We start from the raw sequence: 22,510 nt of genomic DNA, 5'->3' as shown, positions 1-22,510 counted from the left end.
CACCTGTCACGAGCACATCACGTGCCAAACAATCGAACGGGGTGGGGGAGTGACGTCACTCAGGTGTGTGTCATTAACGTTAGACAGACGCTCCTGTGTAGCAAAAACAAAAAAAAAAAAAAAAAAAAAAAAAAAATGGCGACTCATGTTTTCTCTAGTCTACTCGCTGTGTGAGGATCCAGAACACCGAGGAGGCGCTGGCCATGGTGCTGCCGGCGCGGTTTACTTTTCCCGTCTGGTATCCGTGAATAAACAGCCACGCGTGTGTTTCTCTTTGTCTCTCTATACTCCTGAGATACTGCTGCAGCACTACGTTTAAGTTAAAGCTTTACCTTTTACAGAACACTTATTTACCTCGTGGATCTCAGTTGCTTTGGAGTCCTCTCCAGTGGTTTGCAAAAGTATTCAGAATACCCAAACCACAATTTTATATTTTATTGGGATTAGACCAATACAGATTAGAGCATATTTTTTTGAAGAGGAAGGAATTTATTTCCCCCCAAAAACAAAGACAAAACAAAAAATCTGCATTCACAAACTGGATTTCTGTCAAGATTAGCTTGTATTTGGCTCCTTTCTTCTCCCCCATCAACTCTAACCAGATGGAAGGCATCCCCCAATTGTGATACTACCGCTACCATGTTTAACTAGAGGGATGGTGAGTTCAGGGTCACCAGAGCATCCTTTTAAAAAAATTGCTTTCTTTTTCTTCCACTTCATATTTCTACACTATTTCCTGTTGGTCGATAACATTGAATCCCAATAAAATCTCTGAAGTTTGAGGTTTTAATGTGAGAAAATGAAAAGATAAGAATAAAAAAGTAAGTAGTAGGAACAAGACCTTTTTAAGGATCACATAGTGTTTTTAAAAAGATAATTACATAAATATTGCACAGCTCAATAGCGATAGTTTAGATGATGTTAATGGTGATTATCTTTCTATCCCTTAGTTTAACTGGCAATTAATTTCATTTATACTATTGTTTTTTTAACACCAATGGTTAAAAAAAGTACCCCCTCTTTAAGTTTAAGATTTCTCATATCAAATCATGTTTAATGACAACAACAATGATCTGATTTTGATTGCGGCTCATATAAAGCCACCTTTAGCAGCAATGAATTGAAGACTTTATCTGCATCACTTTACTACACTGCTTTAGTTCATTAAAGTATGCAGACATTTATTTCTGTATGTTCTCTGGACTTTGGCTAGGCCAAAGGCCTCATTTCACTCACAGCATCACCACTCCACCACCATGCTCTACTGCAAGACATAACAACTCAACACGTGCTACCATCGTATTTTTTATTTAATTTTATTTTTTTAGAGAAGAGGCTTTCACAAGGCAGCCCTCCCAAAGAAGCTAAGCTGGTTCAGTCTTTTTCCCTATTATCTAGTTTTTAACGTTAGGATCTAACCTGCTAATGAAGGCTGTAGGGTACGAGTCGGAGCTCCATGGTATTTCCAGTTTCTGGTGACCTGAATCCTCTCCATAAACTAGCAGGCTGAAGGAGGCTTTGAATTATTTTGCATGCACACGGTGGAAGTACCGTGCTAAAAACAGTAGCAGAAGGCTTTAATACACTCACATCTTTTGAGTTAATTTTCTTCACTCGCACCACTTTACTCGGGCATTCAATTCATTTCCTTCTCGGTCACATGGGCTCTCTCAGACACGCACGGGCAAATGAACTCTCCCAGGGTCTTGTGAAACATCTGTCCTGTGCTTACAGTGGCTCCCCTCCATCTGGTCCTCTGAGAAAACGGCTCACAACACACAGACGTGCTGGAAGGTCAGCTGACACGCTGGTTTTATGAGCTTTTTATTTGATCTATGCCAATCGTGGATTCTGCTTTGGGAACTTTGCTTCTTTTGATATTTACCACCTTTTATAAGAGTGAGACTGTTGCCAAAAGTAATGATGGAACAGTTGCTCAATAGTGTTTATCGATACTCGGCTGAAAAATCTAGATCATTCCAAATTGCTGTAATGTTGACAGATTTTATTAAAGAAAAGTTAAATCATTATTTTAAATTGTTTATTTTCCCTCCATACTGCAGAACAAGCACCACTCACAGCAGTAGAGCAGTAAAGGGTAGCCCTACCTATGTGTCATGTTTACATTGGAGATGGGGAGAGTGTTCCTTAATCGTAACTTTAACTCCTTACCTGCTCCCTGAACGGAGGGACATCTTTGAAACTTGTATAATAATAAAATTTCTGTTCTCAGACATAGAAACATATTAATTATTGCTTCATATATTGCAGAATATTACAAATCTAAAATCGTTTTACATAATTCTGAAAAGGGTGGCATGGGGTTGCAGTCAGACCACTTTTCACCGCGACTTTGGAGCTGTGCCATAGCCATTCCATTTTTCCATGAACGTCATCTTCCTGTGTTCCTTGGTCTTCATTATGCTGTTTGTTCACTAATGTTCTCTAATTAACCTCTGAGATATTTGCAGAACAGATTAAGTGACACACAGGTGGACTGTAATTACAAATTAGTTGACTTCTGATGGCTCTTGGATGCACTGGGTTATTAGAGCAAAGGGGACTGAATACAAATTTACAATTTATATTTTTGTATTCTTATTTTTTATTTTGGGGAAGGGGGGGGGAAAGCTAAAAGCCACATATCAGTTTACTCCCACCTTGTAATCATTCACTAAATGATTCCGCTGAATGTGTCCGTCACATAAGATAAGATGCTTTTATTTGTCATTATACATACAACGACATTTCATAGATCAGATGGAAGGATGGAGGGTTAGCCTGAGCCGGTGCAACTGAGTGCGGCACCACTAATGGCCGACCTGACCAGCATGTCTTTAGTGGGAGGGGTAACTGGAGTGCCCCTAGGAAACCTACACAGACACGGGGAGAACATCCAAACTCCACACAGAGAGGCACCTGCCAAGCCCAGGACTCAAACCCGGAACCTTCTTGCTGTGTGGCAAGAGTGCTGACCACTGTTCCACCATAACATTGTTTATTGTGCCACTAAAAAGGTGTTTTCCTCTCAAACAGATCCAGTGGCAGCCTGAAGACAAGATGAGCGAAGATATCCCATTTTGAAAGCCATCTAAACACTAAGTCCTCCATCCCGGACTGTGTTATTTCATCACACAACACAAAGGCTCTGGGAACCTGGGGGAAACATTCACGTTATTGCTATGGGACCCAGGCCTACAACCTTTATAAAAGGTACACAGCCTGCATTCAAGCCCAGCACACAACTCTGCGAAACGAATCAATTACCTGACTGGGCGTTTTAGCTGTTTTACTTCATTCCTTGAGTCAAATCAATAGAAGCAGGTATTACCCTTGAACCTCCTTGAGAAGTAGCCAGATCTTTCAGGTTCCACAAATAATGAAACAACACAATTCTAACACTGGATTTTGGGTGTGTGGTTTAGCACCAGTTCTCTTCTTTGTGGCATCCTGTCAAACTTAAAACAGCTCTATCCTGTCCACTGTCCCAACTGACATATAGAGATTGTTTAAAGCACAGGTTATGAACTGTAGTAGCCTAACATTGCAACATATGGTATATTTGTTATAAACCAAAGGTCCAATTCAATCTAAATTAAAGTAGTCTAAAAAACTACTTTGAATGAATATTCAGTCAGTAAATAAAAAACGAAAATACTGATGGATAAACTGATAAAATCAAGATGTGTTTTGACAAATCAAACTATTGTGTAAACCACTTTATAAATTCAGCTTAATTAGGTTTTTGACCTTGCCGATGCTCAATTTTCTTCTTCCCATACATGTCCAGATCTGGAAAATAAACACAAAAAGCATACTGACTGTGTAAAGAACCTGTATTTAGTATTTGTTTGCACTCCTAAATTAAAATCAAGGAACTCCACCACGAGTAAAAATGAACACAGGCAGATGAAGCTACGGTTAAATTTCTGCCACTGAACAAGGATCAGAATCATTATGCCATTGTGTTTTAAGAGAATTGATATTTAAGGTTTTGACTCTAGTGCAGGCAACAATTACGAACACAGTGAGACAGTTTAACAGATTCATTCAACACAAAAAGCTGGAAGGTAACTCTTCAGGGTTCTGGACAACATTCAGGAGAAACACTTGGGAAAACTATAGTCTAAACATTATAGCAATTATTGTGAGATGAAAGGAAGAGTGAGATGAGTCCTCACTGATTAAGGGAGGAAAAGGTCCAGGTGAGGAGATCCACAGAGACAGAGTTTGGCAGGTGGTGGAGAACAACAAAGGCATTGGAGGGTGGAAGGGCAAGCAAGCCCGGGGCAAGCAACAGCATTGTGTGAATGGCTGGTACCAGAAACACAGTCAGAGAAACAGCCGAGGTGAATTTTGAGAGGATTCCTCGAGTCGAAGGAGTGAGAAAAGAGGAAGGAGAGCACTGGAGCTTGAGAACTGGAAAAACTGGAATGCATAGTTTTCCTGAAAAAGGAACTTGAGAACAAGATTAACAGTGTTTATGTTTACGTGGGAACATTTGTCTTGATGGAGTTGAAATATATTCGGACTGAAAAAGAAATAAAAATGATCCGAGTACACCGTTTATGCGGACATAAAATCAATTAACTCGATCGTACATTTACATGTGCCAGACTTAATTCAGAATAAAAGCACTTTGACATAAGCAGTTGGCCAATTTCCCTAAAAACCCCACAGAAAAAGAAATTGTACTTCAGTCTGTGCTTAAAAAACGCAAGTGGGTTATAATTAAACTTTATTGAGTAATCACAAGAAAATAAACACGGAAAATGAACAACAAATCTATCTATCTATCTATCTATCTATCTATCTATCTATCTATCTATCTATCTATCTATCTATCTATCTATCTATCTATCTATCTATCTATGTACATATATATCTATATATCTATATATATATCTATATATATATATATATATATATATATATATATATATATATATATATATATATATATATATATATATATATATATATATATATATAAACAAACGTCGAAATGCGTTTCTGTGTACCCCAGGTTCCACGAATGACTGAGAATAACTTTGGATTAATGATCGGCATAAGCCAATTGTATCGTTCACAATTCAATTTAATTCCGATTGAGCTTGAATTGAACAATTTTCTTATTGACGTCTTTACATGACACATTTTTTATTCCGAATGGCCCTTTATTCCGAATCACTTATGTAAACGTAGCTAGTGAGAAGGTGGGCCTTATTGTGTCAACAAACAATCTGGTGGTGTCCGCTAAATACTGCATTTCCTCTAGCATTGCCCGGCATTTACCTCCATCCAGTTTCCCATAGACTAGTAAAGAACGCTGAAGACAAATATGGACACCACATTAAAAGTCTTAAACCACGGCTGATTTTAACATGTGGAAAAGTTTATCGGTTGGAGAACTTCTGCAAGGCGCAGTATACTTGCCTATTTACAGCTTCCCTGTTATGTACTCTCCAGTTTTCCACTCTCTCAAAGGTCAGCGCTGTCAAGGCGGTTCGCCATTGGTCAGCGTTGAAAATTAGTGTCAAAGTTCACAAGCATCAAACTTGGGAGTCACTCTCCCCGTGGCAATGCAGTCTGTTAAAATTAACTCACACTGGAGCAAAATCGTTTTAAGCTTCTTGAGGGTAGCCCAATGACGTGTTTCCCAAGCAAAGACTTAGATTAAAAGATGTTATTTTTGGGGTGTTTGTAGAATATGCTAAAATTAAAACCCATATGGCTGAAAATAAAGAGCGTAAACCATGCATGGATGGTATCCTTGCCTTGGGCCCTGCTCATTAATTAACAGCAAACGTCCAGATTGTTACAGGCTGTCTTTCCTGCAGTACAGAGGTCCAGATTTGGTCCTAAGAGAGTCCCTTGACAGCAAATATATACGTCCTCCTGAAATATAAGAGCAAGAACTAAATGACTTCTTCTGGGACTTTTAGCAATTGCAAACATTTACTGATGAACCAATAGAAAAACCTAAATTTCCCCATTGGATGTCAGCTTCAAATCCTTAGAAACAGCCTTTGACAAGCAGGGTTTAGAGAAGCTGCAAGGCAGGCTGTATCCGCATTATGTGACAACAGATTTACAGATTTAGGCCGACAAGGGCTTTATTTCTTCATTTTGTTATTGTAAGAAAGCTGACATGGTTAATTACATAGGCTAACAGCAAACCAGCATTTATTTCCCATGGTGGTTGTAAAGGATCTCTATTACTAGGATTCACTTTCCCCCCCCCCCTTCTCCTCAACTTATGCGAGAGGCTTAGCTTGTGCAGCAGTCATTAAATTAAGTCTGTCCATCCTAATCCACTCAACTTCAACTCATTCATGACTACAGAGAGAACAGAATATGCTCATTGAGTGTTTAAATGAGTCAGGTTAAACCTTATTCTATCAACTCATTCCCCAGTATGAATCCGGCCTAAGTCATACTATTCCAGGGGTCTCGACAAAGACATTTAAAACCAACCCATAACTCAATTCAAAGCCCTGATTGTCATTGTACATGTGCACAATGAAAGTCAATAACTCTATATAGACTATATAGACTAAACCACAATTATTTGCTTGATTTGCACATTTTGTACGAAAATATATTCATCTCTGGGACACAGAACCCATTTCCTTTCTAATCAGTGTGATGGCTGGAGATTCCCACGGTGTTTATATTTTCAAGCGCTTGATTTGAGAGATTAACAAAGCAGTTCCCAGCATCTGGAGGTCAACAGTTTTGCTTTCTGATGCCTTAGCTGCTTTCCCTATGTTGTCACACAAGGCTATAGTGGCGTTGAGTTGTTACCTTAAAATACATCCATAGCTGGGTGTCTGATTACTCTAGTGTTATGAATTAACCTATCTGAAGCTAATATTTACAGATGAAAACAGGTAAAAAACAAAGCTGGTCAAAGTTGACATGATAAATTGATGTAATTAAAAGCAAGACGCTGTTAGAGGCTGCAAAAGACTGGAGACTGATGTGGAGGTTTCCCCTCAAGCAGGACAAAAAAGGCTGGTATGTGCCTGACACATCTGCCAAGTCCGCACAGCCATATTACATCATCTTGGCCAAAAGTTTCTACGCCGCACACCTTGGAAAATTTCTGACTACATGGACAGTACCGTGCAGACAAACATGGCAGACGAGCAAGAACTTGTTATGGGAGAGGTTCATAAATATATATATATCATTATGATTCGACCCATAAAAATCACAATGATCAATAAATTGCTAATGATTCCTGGATGGAAATAGCCGTCACTCTAAGGAAAAAGTAAGAGGCTTTGCAATGTTTTCTACTTCTACAGTAGTACGCTTGGCGCAGTACGCCTGGCGTAGAAGCACAACGCTGCCCTCTAGAGTCTAGGAGAATGGTGCTACTGCGGAGGACAAGCCGCACGGAGCATAAATGCTGCAGACGTGTCTGCACTTCTCATTTCCGCGCGAAACGTACGTGCGTCAAGCATAAACCAGCCTTAACCCTAAACATACAGTCAGACATACAATGGAATGGATTAGGTCAGGGATCACCAACATGGTGCCCATGGGCACCAGGCCCACATGCGCTGCCCTCAAGCCTGTTCTAAAACTAGCACAATGTTATTTTAGTCAGTTGTTCTACTTTTGTAATCACACTAGCATTTATGTAAAGATTTAAAAATTACAATATCTAAAATGAAAAAAGAGCATTGCAAATATGTTTATTGGTGAACGCTGACTCTTCCAGTTGAAAGGTAGCCCTTTGTGTGACACAGTAATGATGAAGTAGCTCTCAGTTTCAAAAAGGTTACGACCCCTGGATTAGATCAATGCACAATTATGTGCATTGAGCCCAGACTTAAATTCAATTGGAAATCCGAGACAAGACATGAACATAGATGTTTCTAGATTCTCTGCATCCAAATTTGAATGTCAGTCTCTACATTTAAAAAGCTGTTAGAGACATACTGCAAAGGACCTGCAGCTTTAGTTGTGGCAGTTAAGGGGCGTTGGGTACATGTAAGCCCAAAACACTTTTCAGTTTTTCATTTGTAAACACGTCTTATGTGCTACTTTATGTCAGTTTATCTTGTGAAAGTCTAATAAAATACATTGAATGTGTGACTGTAACAGGGTGAAGACTTGCAGGGGTCTGTATGTTGATAGCGACAGGACGTGCAATAATGATGATGCTAAATATAGCTGTAATGAAGGCATGATGGATACAGTTATGGGTGTGTTCCTGTGTGAGAAAATACCGCCTTCTCTAAGGTATTCTATTTATCTCACCAGCCTTTAGTGCTCTTGCTACGGCTGCTGTGGAACTATTGGGTGGGAGAATATCTCCCCCCCATAAGCCTGACTATCAGCTCAGTTGGCCTCTTCATTTTTAGCTCAATCTGTTCAGTACGTGGAGCAATTTAGATTGGGCATCCAGGCCTTGGCCCATAATCCCCAGATCACTCCAGGGCAAATGGCTACCCACACTGAAGAATGGCGCTATCAGCCTCTCCATCCGCCGAGTTTATTTCTGCTCCTTGTTGCTTCTCTTCTACCTCGTTCCCGCAAAGATCCGAGCCGAATGCATTCAGACAGCGCTGAGAATGAGGGACGACTGATGAAGACTGACAAGACAGTGATCCAGTGTATCCAGATTTTTTTCCACAGCTGGGCCCATCCGAAGATAGCAGCCTCATGCATCCTCATCTGCCGTCTCGCTATCTTTTTTGGAACTCTGGAGCCTGAGCTCTGTGATTCATGGAAAATGCGTGCCAAGGACGCGGAGTTGGTGTGACAATGATAACCCCCCGTGCCACACCAAGATACCGTCGGCGGCTCTTCGTTTGACTGCAGCTTTGCCTTCTGTCAGCGTCGCCGTCACAGCTAAACGCCTGTGACTGCGCAACTCATCGCCAAAGAGAGGTGTCATCCAAGAGATGAATGACCCCGTATATGTCCCTGTCTCTTTGCTCGTCCACTTGAGGTGCCAAAGTGGAACGACTCTGACTCACAGTTGTGTGTGTACATTTCTTTGAGAGTCTATCTGTGTGGGGTTGTCCTTCAAATTAGTGAATTAAAGGATCAGCCCATTGGATGAAGACAGTTTCGAAAAAAAAAAAAAAAAAAAAGGAAGTTATTGCTACAGCCAGATTGCATTGCTTTGGCGCCTCAAAGCAGCCATTTTGGCATCAGGACCCGAGCTAGAGAAATACACAAAAAGATTAGAAACAACGTCATGGACATCTGTATCAATCTTGAGGTCTCGCAATAAATTCAATGTTAATGATTCAACCCCAAGAAAGAGGCAGGGTAAATGTGGAATCCATTGGGAGAGTTTCAAGACCAAAATCACTGCTGACCAAAAAGAACGTAAAGCCCTGTCTCAGAAAAAAAAGAACCATGGATAGGGAAACATGGCGGCTGTAGTGTGACGATCTGGAGCTGTTTTTGCTGCTTCAGCACCTGAACAACGAGCTGCAATTGACAAAATCATGTACTTTACTCTGTACCAAATAATCCTCAATAAGAATTTGGCCATCACTTTGCGAACTTAATATCAAAAATAGTTGAATTATCAATCAGGACAAAGATCTAAACCCCAACTGCAAGTCCACCTCGAAATGGCTCAAAATGGCAAACCAAAGCTTTTTGAGTGTCCTTCTCGTCTCGGGATTTAAATCCAATAGGGCAGGGGTGTCAAACATACGGCCCGAGGGCCGGTTCCGGCCCGCTGAACAATTTAGTCCGGCCCGGTGTCTAAATGCATTATCATTATTAAAATATATATATATATATATGGCAATAAGAATTGTTGTTTTAATGCCAAAAAGAGCTAATCAAATTTGAATTTCACAAGTGAAGCGGTACTGCATTTAGTGCTCCGCTTGATTTATGAATGTGAATAGTTTTATTATGATTCATGTGGGGAATATCTCAAATGATATGGACAATACAATGGGAAAGTAGGAAAGGAAAGGAAGAACAAGAAGAAAAAAGGTAAAAGAAAGAGAAGATAAAAGGAAGAGAATGATAAAACAATTTTTGAAAAAAGTATGTACTTCGCTTAACTGAAAATCTGCAGTTCCTATATTGTCCACGAGGGGCGCTGTGCTTTAATCAGCTGATGGTAGCACTGAAATTCATATGTGGAAAATTGATTTTAAATCATTTCTTAATTTTTATCTCTTTGATGTATTTTGTCATGCAGGACAGTGTTTTTGTGATCAGTTCTTATGCATAATGCACAAGTAAATGTAAAAGTAAAAGTACTGTTGAAATTGCACATACTTTTCTTAAAAACGCTGAGGTTATTCATAATATATTGTGTAAAAGTTAAATTCATTCAATATAAAAATCAACAACAAGTCCAATTTCATTAGTTCTATTTAATCTTGCAACGAGTTTACTCTTGTGGCCCTCTTGAGATTAGATTAAGCTGTATGCGGCCCCTAAACCAAAATGAGTTTGACACCCCTGCAATAGGGGATGCTCTGTAGTGACCTAAAATATGCTGTTATTTGAAATCTCTTTAATGCGGCTGAAGAGTGGGCCAAAATTCCTCCACAGTGATGTAAAAGACTCATTGGCTGATATGTTAAACACCTGATGGCAGTTGTTACCAACAAGGGCTGTACAACTGGTTAAAAAAAGAGCTAAACAAATCTGTATTTGGGCAAATATGTTCTCACTCTATGTGTACAGAAATAGGTGCAGATGCAGCTTGGTAAGATATACTCACGCATAGGAAATAGTTCTGAAAATATTCACCAAAAGCAATTTAACCTAGAGGCAAAATGTTTTACAACAAGCTTGGGTTTTGCAGTAATTAGTGTCTTAATGCTTTATAATTATTCCCTTCGGCAGAAGTATCTCACTGGATAGCCCTGCTCAGTGCCTGCTGAACAGATCAGGTTCATTCTGTAATGTTTACATTTTCTAAAACAGTTGACTGATTAGTAGGTGGTGTGTGTGTGTGTGTGTTGATTTCTTTCAAGAAAACCTAACACCATTCCCATCTGGTCAGGTTTTCAGACTAAGTCGCCGCTGTTGCAAAGTGACCTTCGCGACATTGTAATCTCAAAGTTTAGTATAACATTTATGGTCTTTGGTTGTGCCTTGCAGTGGAAATGGCTGGTCATACATACATCAGCATATTCTGCCAGTTCCTAGAACCAAGCCAATGTGCACAGCCCTCCGTCCTGTTTCCGCTTTTAGCGCTGGTGTGGCCTATAATGACTCCTGCTCAGGAACCCCAGGGACGGCCATTGTCAGTTGTGAAATGTCAGCTGTGGAGTGCAGCCTGTTGCAGCTTTCCTTACACACACGCACCCACCCTTGTTTTAAATACTTACTGAGGACTGTGGCTTTTTTTTTTCATTGACTTCCTTTACCGACCCTTTCTATGGCCTAACCCTCACCCTAACCTAAAGCTAATTGACACGTAAGTCCTAAACCTACGTAACTCATTGTCCAGAAAAAGTGAAGACCTAAAAAAAAGGTCCTAACTTATATCAAAGTCCTCACTTTACTAATAAACCGTGCTAAAGATGTTCTCGCTCAGATGTTAGCACAAGTACACACACGCACACACTAAACTCCTCTTTTTTTCGTTCTTTGCATTCGATCGTATCACATCAATAAACAGATCTTAGTATCATACTAAGATGATCTGAGTAATGCAGGTTTTAAAAGTAGGATTAACCACATTGTTTTGGTTCAGCTATAATAGCCACACTCTTGATCACTGCCAAATCTCAGCTGACAACGAAACCTTTCCCACAGCACAAAGTAGGCTAAAGAATCTCAAAGGCAAAGGCAAGGCAAATTTATTTATATAGCACAATTCAGTACAGAGACAATGCAAAGTGCTTTACATGGTTAAAATATAGGAATAAAAGCAAGTAGGGATAGAATGTAGAAACAAAAAAGAACATTAAAAACAGTAAAATAATTTAACTAGAACATTCAAAGGCAATTTAAAAAAAAAATGTGTTTTTAATCTTGATTTAAAGGAACTCAGGCGTTCCGCACTTTTACAGTTTTCTGGAAGTCAACACCTTAATAACGGATGAGATACAAAGGACTGCAGTGAACCAAGGAAAGAGCCAAGATTTACAAGTGGAGAAAACACGGGACAGTGAAGAACCTTTCGAGGATCAGTTGGCTTAAAAAAATTACTCCAAGAGGTCAGAAAAGACTTTAACGTCTAAAGCACTACAGGCCCCACTGCCTCGGTTAAGGTCAGTGTTCAATATTCAATAGTAAAAATGAGACAGCTAAAACAAATGCTGACGAGAAAGAACATAAAGACATGTCTCACGTTTTACAACAACAAAAACTTGTCATAATTGATGGAACCATGAAATTCCTAAGGAGAGCGCATGACCATCAGTTCGTGATTTTAAGCTCATCCGCCTTTGGGTTAAATAGAATTAAAAACAAATCAAATGAGTCACCGCATGGCAACAAATGAGAGTCGGCGTAATTATCTGAGGAATAGTATCAAGCTAAGAGTCTCCTGAAAATATAACTGACTTGAAAGCAGGCAACGTCCATTGGCATGTAGAATCAGAAAGATGATGTACCATAATCTGTGTTCAGAGCCATGCTCCTACTTTGTTGTCCCTTAGTCCTGGTATCTTTTCATCCTAAAAAAAAAAAACCCTTCTGAAAACAGTTTCAAAACAACTAGGCTTAGATGATAACACGGAAGGCAGCTAGGAGATACAGCAGTGTCCCATTCATGACGGATAGTCTTAGAGATCAAACAAGGATGATGTTGCCACTCAGTACAATGCATACAATGCAAACACACGATTAAACTAGAAGTATGAGGAACATTGATCTATGCTGACAGAGCAAAGACTGACGGAGATATTTTTGGATTTAGTTACCATTTGCAAGAGAACTTGATACCCATACTGGTTTGTAAAGCTATTCAGGTAAAGTGAAAGGAAAATGATGTCTTATTTTCTCTTAACTAACAGAAATCTGAATTTACCATGTTAGCTTAGGGTCATTGTCTTGCTGGAGGGTGAACCCTCGACCCAGTTTCAAGTCTTTTTCACTCTCTAAGGGGTTATTCTTTCTGAATTCAATCCTATGGCATGATGCTGCCACCATGGGTCACTGTGGGGATGGTGTGTTCACGATGATCTGCAATTTACGTTTTATATCATATCTGGAGGGCAGAAAGTTACATTTTAGTTTCATCTGAATAGAGAAACTTCCTGCAAAGGAAAAGGACAACTTCATTGTTTTTAATGAGTTTACTCTGCATTTTGTCATCTGTAGTTCAAACGGTGAAAAATACTGCGCAACGAGTCATTAATACTCAGTTTGAGATGAATGAAACTGTAGCATTTGTGAAAACACAAAAGAGAGCAATTTTGTGACCTTAGGAAAACCTCTGAATTAAACCTGCAAAGTATGGACTAGTCAAACATAGTTTTGTTACATCCCAACTAGAAACCAGAGCAAGTTTCTTATCTCAGCCTTGGAAACATGTTCATAGCATCTTCGATAGTTAAGGGTCTGTGAAGGTTACATCCTACACTAAGAAACTACACAAACTGAAACCAAGCCTTAGTGGTCCTGATCAAATGTGAAGACAAAACAACTCAAGCCACAAGGACTTAAAACAGCTGAGTTATTAGTTTAAAATAATCCAAGAGTCCACTTTCCTCTTCCACCCCTAAGTACCATTTGTAGCAAGGGAGCTTGCCTTACTCATTACAATCATTTATGAATAAACCCTAAATCATATTCATATATATATATATATAATGTATTCAAGAAAACATACTCACTACTTTGGGGGTCGTCGGACAAGCTATCTAACATTTACTTTATTAAGTACACCTGATCAATTGATTGTTCCCATTTATAAAAAAACAGCCAACTCCATAGTAGCATCTAGAGGTTGTAAAGAAGATTTCAAAGCGTGTATCAGCACTGGGCAGAGAAGGGATTTAACTTTGAATGCGGCATGATTGTTGCAAAACTGCTGATAAAACCAGGATTTTTAAGCAAAACCATTCCTCTAGTTGAGTAAATAATGGTCCAAAAAAGAAAAAGACAGCTATTCAGCTATTCAAATTCCATTTGGTTTCATCAGTCGTGACAAGCTGCATGTGAAGCTTACTGGATGAAAACGGGTTCAAGATAATAGAAAGGCAATGGTGTTCGACTAACCATTGACGATGGTACATGAGACGTTGAATCTTGATGATGGGCTACAGCAGCAGAACAGCTCACTGGGTGCCACTATTGTCAGCTAAGAACATGAAGCTGAGGCAACAATTCACAAAGCTTACTAAAAATTGAGCAATGTCATATAGAAAGCATTGCCTGGTTCAGTGGAGTATAACTTTAGCTTCAACATTTAGATGGTGGAGTCAGAATTTGGCATGATACAAGATAGAATCATGGATCAGTCTTGTTTTTAATCACCTATTCTGACTGTGGTGGTGTGTTGTAGTGTGAAGTTTATACTCTAGACACACATTGGGCCCCTTGGTACCCACTGAACATGATTTAAACAGCACAACGTACCTGAGTATTGTTGCTGACCATCTCTTTTTGACCACTGGGTACTTTCAGAGGGATAATGTTCCATGTCAGAAAGCTCAAATCATCTCAAATTGGCGGGCTATAACTATACATTACCTGTGTTCCAATTGCCTCCACGGTCACAAAATATGACTCGAAGCACCTTGATGATGGAACAGGAGATTGTCATCAACAAAACCTTAGCAGCTGCATGATGTTTTCACGTCAACATTGACCAACATCTCAGACAAATGTTTCAGTCTTTTTAGATTCAATGCCACACACCTTTGTCAAACAAACAAAGGGGGGCCAACCAGGTACTAGCAAGGTGTAACCACTTGTACCTGTGTGCAGAGCTGAATGACTGGTTATGTAACCTAATCCCAGTCTGTAGTTTTTCCTGCCTATTCAAATTCCGCTGAGCATTTTAGCAGAGTCACCACCACACGTTTTTTTTCACAGAGTACAATGGCAACTTGATCATTAATCTATAACACAGGCTGCTAATAGAGCTTAACGTCAAGACAATAGTTTTAATGTCTTTCAAAAGGTGTAAGAATGGTGTGGTATTGTATACTCTATGTGTGGGTATATTATTTTGCCTACAAGACTATATGTGTTTTAGATGTAGGCATGGGGGGTATATCTAATGTATAGTATGTTCTTTCTCACCGTCTCCTCTAGAAACGTCAGTGTTTTGTAAATATGTGTGTGTACCTTTGTGTGTGTGTGTTATCAGTCTTGTCAGTTCATGACAGGTTCCCGTCACCCGACTTCAGAATTGTTATTCCTCGAAAGATTTCCCGTGTAATGGCTCAATCCCTCCTGTTCATTACTGCGTTGCTGTCAGAACCCCTGGCAGCACTCCAGCCCATGCGAGCCATTTCACCTCCCCCATCCATCTCCTTCAGTCTGTCTCCTGCTTGCTCTTTTTCCCTGCCAGCTCCAGCCGGTCTGGGGGATCAAGAGCCAGCGTTGCCGTGGCAACTTGTCCTATCCCTATCGGTGAATAGATCATCGTTGTTCAGCAGCACGTCAAACGCCGTACAACGCACATCCAGCAACAACCAACGGCAGCTTGAAATGTGATTGTGTCACGATTTCCGACAGATTTTTCTAGCTGCTGATTGTTTTCTTAGGGTTCTCTCTGTATGTTCCTGTCTCATGATGCGCTTCCCTAAGTCAGGTACAATGTGTCACATTTGTCTGTCATGGTCTCATTGACTATTACTGGTGGCAGTAAAATGTTGATCCATAGGAGAAACAATGTTAAAAACCTATATTTTAGAATTACAATGCTGCTTAACACTGTAAAACCTACAATGTAAGGATGGAACACTTTGTAATAAGATATTAAACTTACAGTAATTACATACAATACTTTCAGATTCTTGAGAAAAATATCAATAATAGACAGGTTAAAAAAAGTGAAAAGAAAAAGTTATTCGGAAATTGCAAGTCGAAGAACACAAAAAAAGATAAAATTTAACAAATATAGATTATAAATAATACTTTATAATAATACTTTGTTAATACTGGTTTAAAAGAATATATTGAAATATATCAAGGAATAATAAAAAAACAACAACATTTAAACCTCCAGAAAATACAGCAGGTATAAACCCGTCAATGATTCCCTCTGTAAATATTTATAATAATTCTACTGTCTTGAAATCCACACCAGATGACAGTAAAGTAACTCCCACATATGAAGAAATTCAAAACATGTTAGTCCATATTAGTCCGGGAAGGTATGTGGAATTGGGTGGAATGGTACGGGGATTAATTATTGAGAAACGAATACAGAAACAATTAAATTAAAAATACTTTATTAATTGGGAAAAACTGGAATCTGTCAATATTTAGAAAGTATTCCTACTGCTGCTAGATCCAAATCAATATCAGCTGGTTTACCCTTAATAAAAAGGTTCCTCAGCACTAAGGTATTGTGCAGAGTGTTAGGATAAATAAACTCAAGGAGACCTTCACAAGAAATTCTTACTATTGCAAAACATACCAATGACAATGGTTACGGTTGTATTTCTGACTGTTACAGTCAACCTTAAGGAGATGAGTCAAAGGAATGATATCCAACAGATATCCAAGAGCCAAAAAGGACTCAGGGAGGTTCAGACAGACCTGGAAAAATCAGGGAACAGTTTTCCTCCACGAAAGCAATAAGAAATGCCCTCAATCACAATGGCCTCAATGCACATTCAGTGCACTAGACTCCACTGCTGAAAAAAAATGCATGCTGAAGCTTGCTGCAGAGGACTTGGATAAGCCAGTGAAATACTGGGAAAATAAAGTCTGGTCATATGAAGCCAAAGCTGAGGAAGAAAGGTTTTGCACATCACCCAAAAAAACATTATGCCAAAAGTAACATTGGAAAGTGATAAGAACATGGCTGTCTTATGATACATACATGGTACAGACAGATTAATATAACTGAAGGAAGGCTCAATGGAGAAATGTACTGGGATGTTTTGAATAAGAACCTGAAGATACCAGAAACAAGTTTGGGTTTCCAAGAAAGACAATAGTCCCAAACACACAGCCACAGAAACTCTTGATAAGCTTCAGAGATAAAAGGAAAAGAGATATGATAGCCTAGTCAAATGAAAATGTATGCAAAGAATTGAAGATCAGATTGCTTAGAAAAGACCCCAAAATCTTCAAGTTCTGAGAAGAGTTTTATGTCAAAAAAGGGTCAGACTAACGCCAATGCAAGGGATTAGTTTCTACATACAGAAGATATATTAAAGCTGTCATTTCCAAGAAATGCTTTCCCACAAAATATTTAATAATCTGCCAAAATGTTTTGTATTTCCCCTGGAGAATCTTGGGTAAATTCAAATAGCGCTAAACATATTTTGCTAGGCATTTATTAAATAGCAACTAATAACTCCATCCAGTATTAAAATGTCTCTTTGACCATTATTTGCTTTTGCTTGTAAGTTTCCCCTCCTGGCCAAGAAAGTAAGTCTCTTGACTCAACAACAACATATTACTGAGTGATGGCAATAATCTGATTACCATCCATGGCCATATTTCCCATGGTGTGTAGCTTTCAATGAAAATGGTCAGCAGATTATTTTAACTCTCGTAGAGCTCTCAACTGGTTTAAATCCTACTTAAAGGACAGGAAATGTTTTGTATCAGTAGGTAACTTTACATCAGAGATGACAAAAATCACATGTGGGGTCCCCCAAGGGTCCATCCTGGGTCCCCTCCTCTTTAATATCTACATGCTCCCTCTAGCTCAGATCATAAAAAAAACATCAGCTACCATAACTATGCAGACGGCACACAGCTCTACATCACCATGTCACCAGGTGACTATGAACCAGTTCAAGCACTGAGTAAATGCCTAGAAGAAATCAATGCCTGGATGTTTCTTCAATTGAATAAAAACAAAACTGAAGTAATAACATTTGGACCAATAGAGGAGAGATCAAAAGTTAGCACACAGCTTCAGCTGCTTCAGCTAAAAAACACTAATCAGGCTCGAAATCTGGGAGTAGTAAGGTCGGCTTTCTATCACCTGAAGAACATTTCCAGGATTAAAGGACTGATGTCTCAGCAGGATCTGGAAAAACTAATCCATGAGTTTATTTTTAGTCGAATAGATTACTGCAACGGTGTTTTCACAGGCCTGCCTAAAAAGTGGATCAGACAGCTGCAGCTGATCCAGAACGATGCTGCCCGCGTCCTCACTAAGACTAAGAAAGTAGAGCACATCACCCCAGTTCTAAAGTCCTTACACTGGCTCCTTGTATCTCAGAGAATAGACTTTAAAATACTTCTGTTAGTCTATAAATCCCTGAATGGCTTAGCACCTAAATACATCACAGACTTGTTACACGGAGAAGCAGCATTTAGTTCCTATGCTCCACTTATCTGGAACAAACTTCCAGAAAACTGTAAAAGTGCGGAAAGCCTGAGTTCCGTTAAATCAAGATTAAAAACACATTTGTTTAGGACTGCCTTCGACTGCTCTAGTTAAATAGTTCTACTGACTTTTTTAGTCCAACTGTTTTTAATGTTCTATTTTTGTTTCTACACTTTATTCCTACTTGCTTTTATTCTGTTTTATCTTCATATATTTAAATCATGTAAAGCCCTTGCATTGTCTCTGTACTGAATTGTGCTATACAAATAAATTTGCCTTTGATTCTACAGTACTGAGGTTTTACATGCAGTGAAACTCACTATATCAGTTTCGTGCTGCAGGCTCAGAAAATCAACACTCTGCTCTCCACAGTCCAAATAAAACCAGCGGTTAATTGCTAACAATTTGACTCCTCTGATAGATTTCCAACATTTCCACTGCTTTGATAAATATCCAGCAGATCTGCCAATAAACATTACAACACACACACATGCCAAGCAATTATCGACCCAACCTAACATCTTGACAGGCCAATCCATTTGACACATGTCATACAAGGTGAAGTTGCCCACTGATCAATCTCCTTTATTGACTTATGGCTAATAATGTTGAGAAATGACTGTTAAAAAAAGCTCCATTTAGCCTACTGATGCTCTGGATCAGATGACAGATGCTCAAATAAGAATCCTTTTTCCTGGATGGTAAAATTAACCGCCTATCGACAGTAAATATAGAATGTAGTTTCTAAAAAAAAAAGAAGAAAAAAACATGGATATTTTGGTGCTGACTGTGGCGTTAGGTGTTAGTTTGTCCTTTCCCATTTCCAATGTTTCTGAAAGGTTTAAAACATTTTATACTGCTTCAGATTGCATACAGCAACTCTAATGTTCCAGATTGTGAATTTTTTGGGAAATCTTTTCAAATCTATCCCTACAGAATTTTAGGTAATTTATTTCTATTACTCACCACAGATTCAGTTCAAAGTTTAAGAGCTTTCTATGTGACATCGACGAGAGAAAATAAAACAATTGCTGAAAATTAAACAATATTTACCCTTTAGCAATGGATAGGTAGTTTATGAGATTACAGGTGAAATTAAAAGTTCTCGCTAACAACGACCTTCAGTTTACTGAACAGAAAGATGATCGACAGATATTTCACTGAATCCAGGAGTGAAATTATTTATTTCTCTTTAGCTTCTAAATTAGTGATTTTTTTATGATTGCACTTGGTAAAAAACTGAGTAATGTTTTATCCTGTCCCCATATGTTTCATTTCTTAACTACGTCAACGTTTTCCTATGACCTAACATTCTTAAAACTTTGGCCTGCTACTTCTCTTGTTGGTAACTCTTTAAAATACTTTACACAAAATTGTATTAACTACCAGGGAACGCCTTGGGAACCTATCATGTACTACTTGGTAGTTAACCAGTACTTACTGGGGAACACACAGCCTGGCCTTATTAGGGGACTACTGGTTAGTTACATGGGAAACGAAGATGAACTAATGGATATTTAACTAGTACTTATTGGTAACCACACAGTCCATCCTTATTAGAGGACTGTTGGTTATTTATTAGAATGGGCAGTTCTAGATAGCCCATGCTAATAATTACAGGGGCCGGTGCCTCTGTAAAACTGGTCATGGCCAATTTTTTATTCTTTGCCCCCATAAAAAAAACACTGGCCCTACCCTAGCCCACCTGGTAAATTTGGTGTAGAACAGCAACTCAGGGAATCAAAGAGGAATGAATGAAGAACTAATAGGTAGTTAACCAGGACAGACTGGGGAACACACAACCAAGCCTTTTTAAACAGTACTTACTGGGGAACACACACCCAAGCCTTATTAGGGGACTACTGGTTTGTTACCAAAGAATACGGGTTCTGAATAAACCCTACACTAGTGAGGTCACAGCTCGTAATTGTGAAAAATCTGTTTCCTAGTGATTACTTCGTATCAAATCATTGCCTGGCTATTATTCAGTTAACTTCATATAGTAAAACATCATACCTAGTACCTACTGAGGAACCAATTTTTACTTAATTAGTTCCTGACTAGTCAAATATTAAAGCAATCCATCCATACATACATTTTCTAACACGTCTATCCCTTGTGGGGTCATGAGGGGTGCTGGTGCCTATCTCCAGCTGTCAATGGGCGTGAGGCGGGGTACACCCTGGACAGGTCGCCAGTCTATCGCAGGGCAACACAGAGACAAACAACCATTCACGACGCACACACTCACACCTAAGGACATTTTAAAGAGGCCAATTAACCTAACAGTCATGTTTTTGGACTGTGGGAGGACGCCGGACGACCCGGAGAGAACCCACACATGCACAAGGAGAACATGCAAACTCCATGTAGAAAGAACCAGGGTGGACTTGAACCCAGGACCAACTATTAAAGCTATAGTTGTTAATCCTGTTCAGAAACAATTTTTGTTATACTCTAGTTAATATATTATGTATTCAGAAAAAGGTGGTTAGAAAAATAGATCTCTGCGAAAGCTCCAGGCCTGTAAAAACTCAGACCAATCGCTGTCATTTGCAGGGATTGGTCAGAAGTTTGGTTCAACCCTCACCTTCCTCTTTCCCACAAGTTCTGGGGGTATCACCTACCTGTTGGTTGTCTCACATGCCAATCATTCTGATGCGTGCACACTTCCGGTGTTTATGTATCCAGTTAGCTTAGCGGTTAGCTTCAGTATTAGCCGTTCGTTGTAGCTCTGCTGCTCACACCGTATACTTTCCCAGGTAACTAACCAGTACCCAATTAAGGCTGGGCTGCGGGGTCACCAGTAAGTACTGTTTAACCACCCATTAGTACATGATTAATTCCCAGGGCTTTCCCTGGTAGTTAATCAAATTGTGCACCTTATTAGGCGCCTGCCATAGCATTTGCAATGAGGAGGCAGTGCTGTGCGAAGCACAGCACTGCCTCCCATGCAAATGCATGGAGGCACCTATTACTATTCACCTCTAAACGGATTATTTATTAGGCGCCTGCCATAGCATTTGCAATGAGGAGGCAGTGCTGTGCGAAGCACAGCACTGCCTCCAATGCAAATGCATGGAGGCACCTATTACTATTCACCTCTAAACGGCTTATTTTCTTATTCTTTATTTTTCTTACATCACGATAAATGCGGCCCGAACCGTAGCGAGCACCCCCAAGATATAGGTATCAAAACTTGTGGCTCGATTACGAGATGTGTGCTACTACTTTTATTGGGGTTTCGAGTTACCATGGCAACAAAATTAGCGAAAAACCACCCCCAAAAAACCCATAGGAATGAATGGAGTCGGGTAGAAAGAAAGCCTCAAAAAAGCCTCCAAATGACCAATTTCAACGCTGTACTGTGTCGTCATGCTGTCACCTACGAACACCGTTTAACTTCCAGTTTGTAGATATATCTGTGACCTACTCAGAAGTGAAAACGGGATGTGGATATCTTTTATTGTCTCTTCACAGTTACTCCTCAAAGCTCATGTCCAAAAATCAGCGAAATCATCGTTTACAATGAAAGTCAATGACGGAATTCTCCAACCGCTAGAGTGGCCCACTCTAGCTTTTTTAAAGATTTCAAAACTCCGAACAACTTGACCTTACTCGCTCAATTTTCACTCTACGTAGACATATTATACATCAAAACGTAGGTATTTTTGTCAGGATTCGGGAAATGTAACCCTCATTGGTGTGGCATTTATAGATTTTTTGCAAATCACCCCAGAGCGACACAAACCCGAAACCTCCCCCATTCATTTCCTATGGAGCGGTTTTGAAAAATGACGTCTGAAAATCCAAAACATCACATGTTTTCGCATCGTCGCTACTCCTAAACCGTTTTATGTACAGACATGAGACTTTCACACATGAATGTCCCAACCCTTCTGGCACTCATAAAAAAGGAATTTTGTGGATAACAGTTACGGTTTTTCCGCAGTAACAATTTGTTCGGGAGTAGCGAATGTGCAAAATCCTAAAAACGCTTTGGAGCTGCATTTTCCCACATCAACCACTTTTTTACATCGTCGCTGTGTCTACACCGATTTTTGTACAAACATAAAAATGAGC

Source organism: Fundulus heteroclitus, chromosome 24 (assembly GCF_011125445.2).
Source record: "Fundulus heteroclitus isolate FHET01 chromosome 24, MU-UCD_Fhet_4.1, whole genome shotgun sequence".
Classification (NCBI taxonomy): Eukaryota; Metazoa; Chordata; class Actinopteri; order Cyprinodontiformes; family Fundulidae; genus Fundulus; species Fundulus heteroclitus.
The sequence above is the reverse complement of the archived record's forward strand: the minus strand, read 5'-3'. Positions refer to the sequence as shown.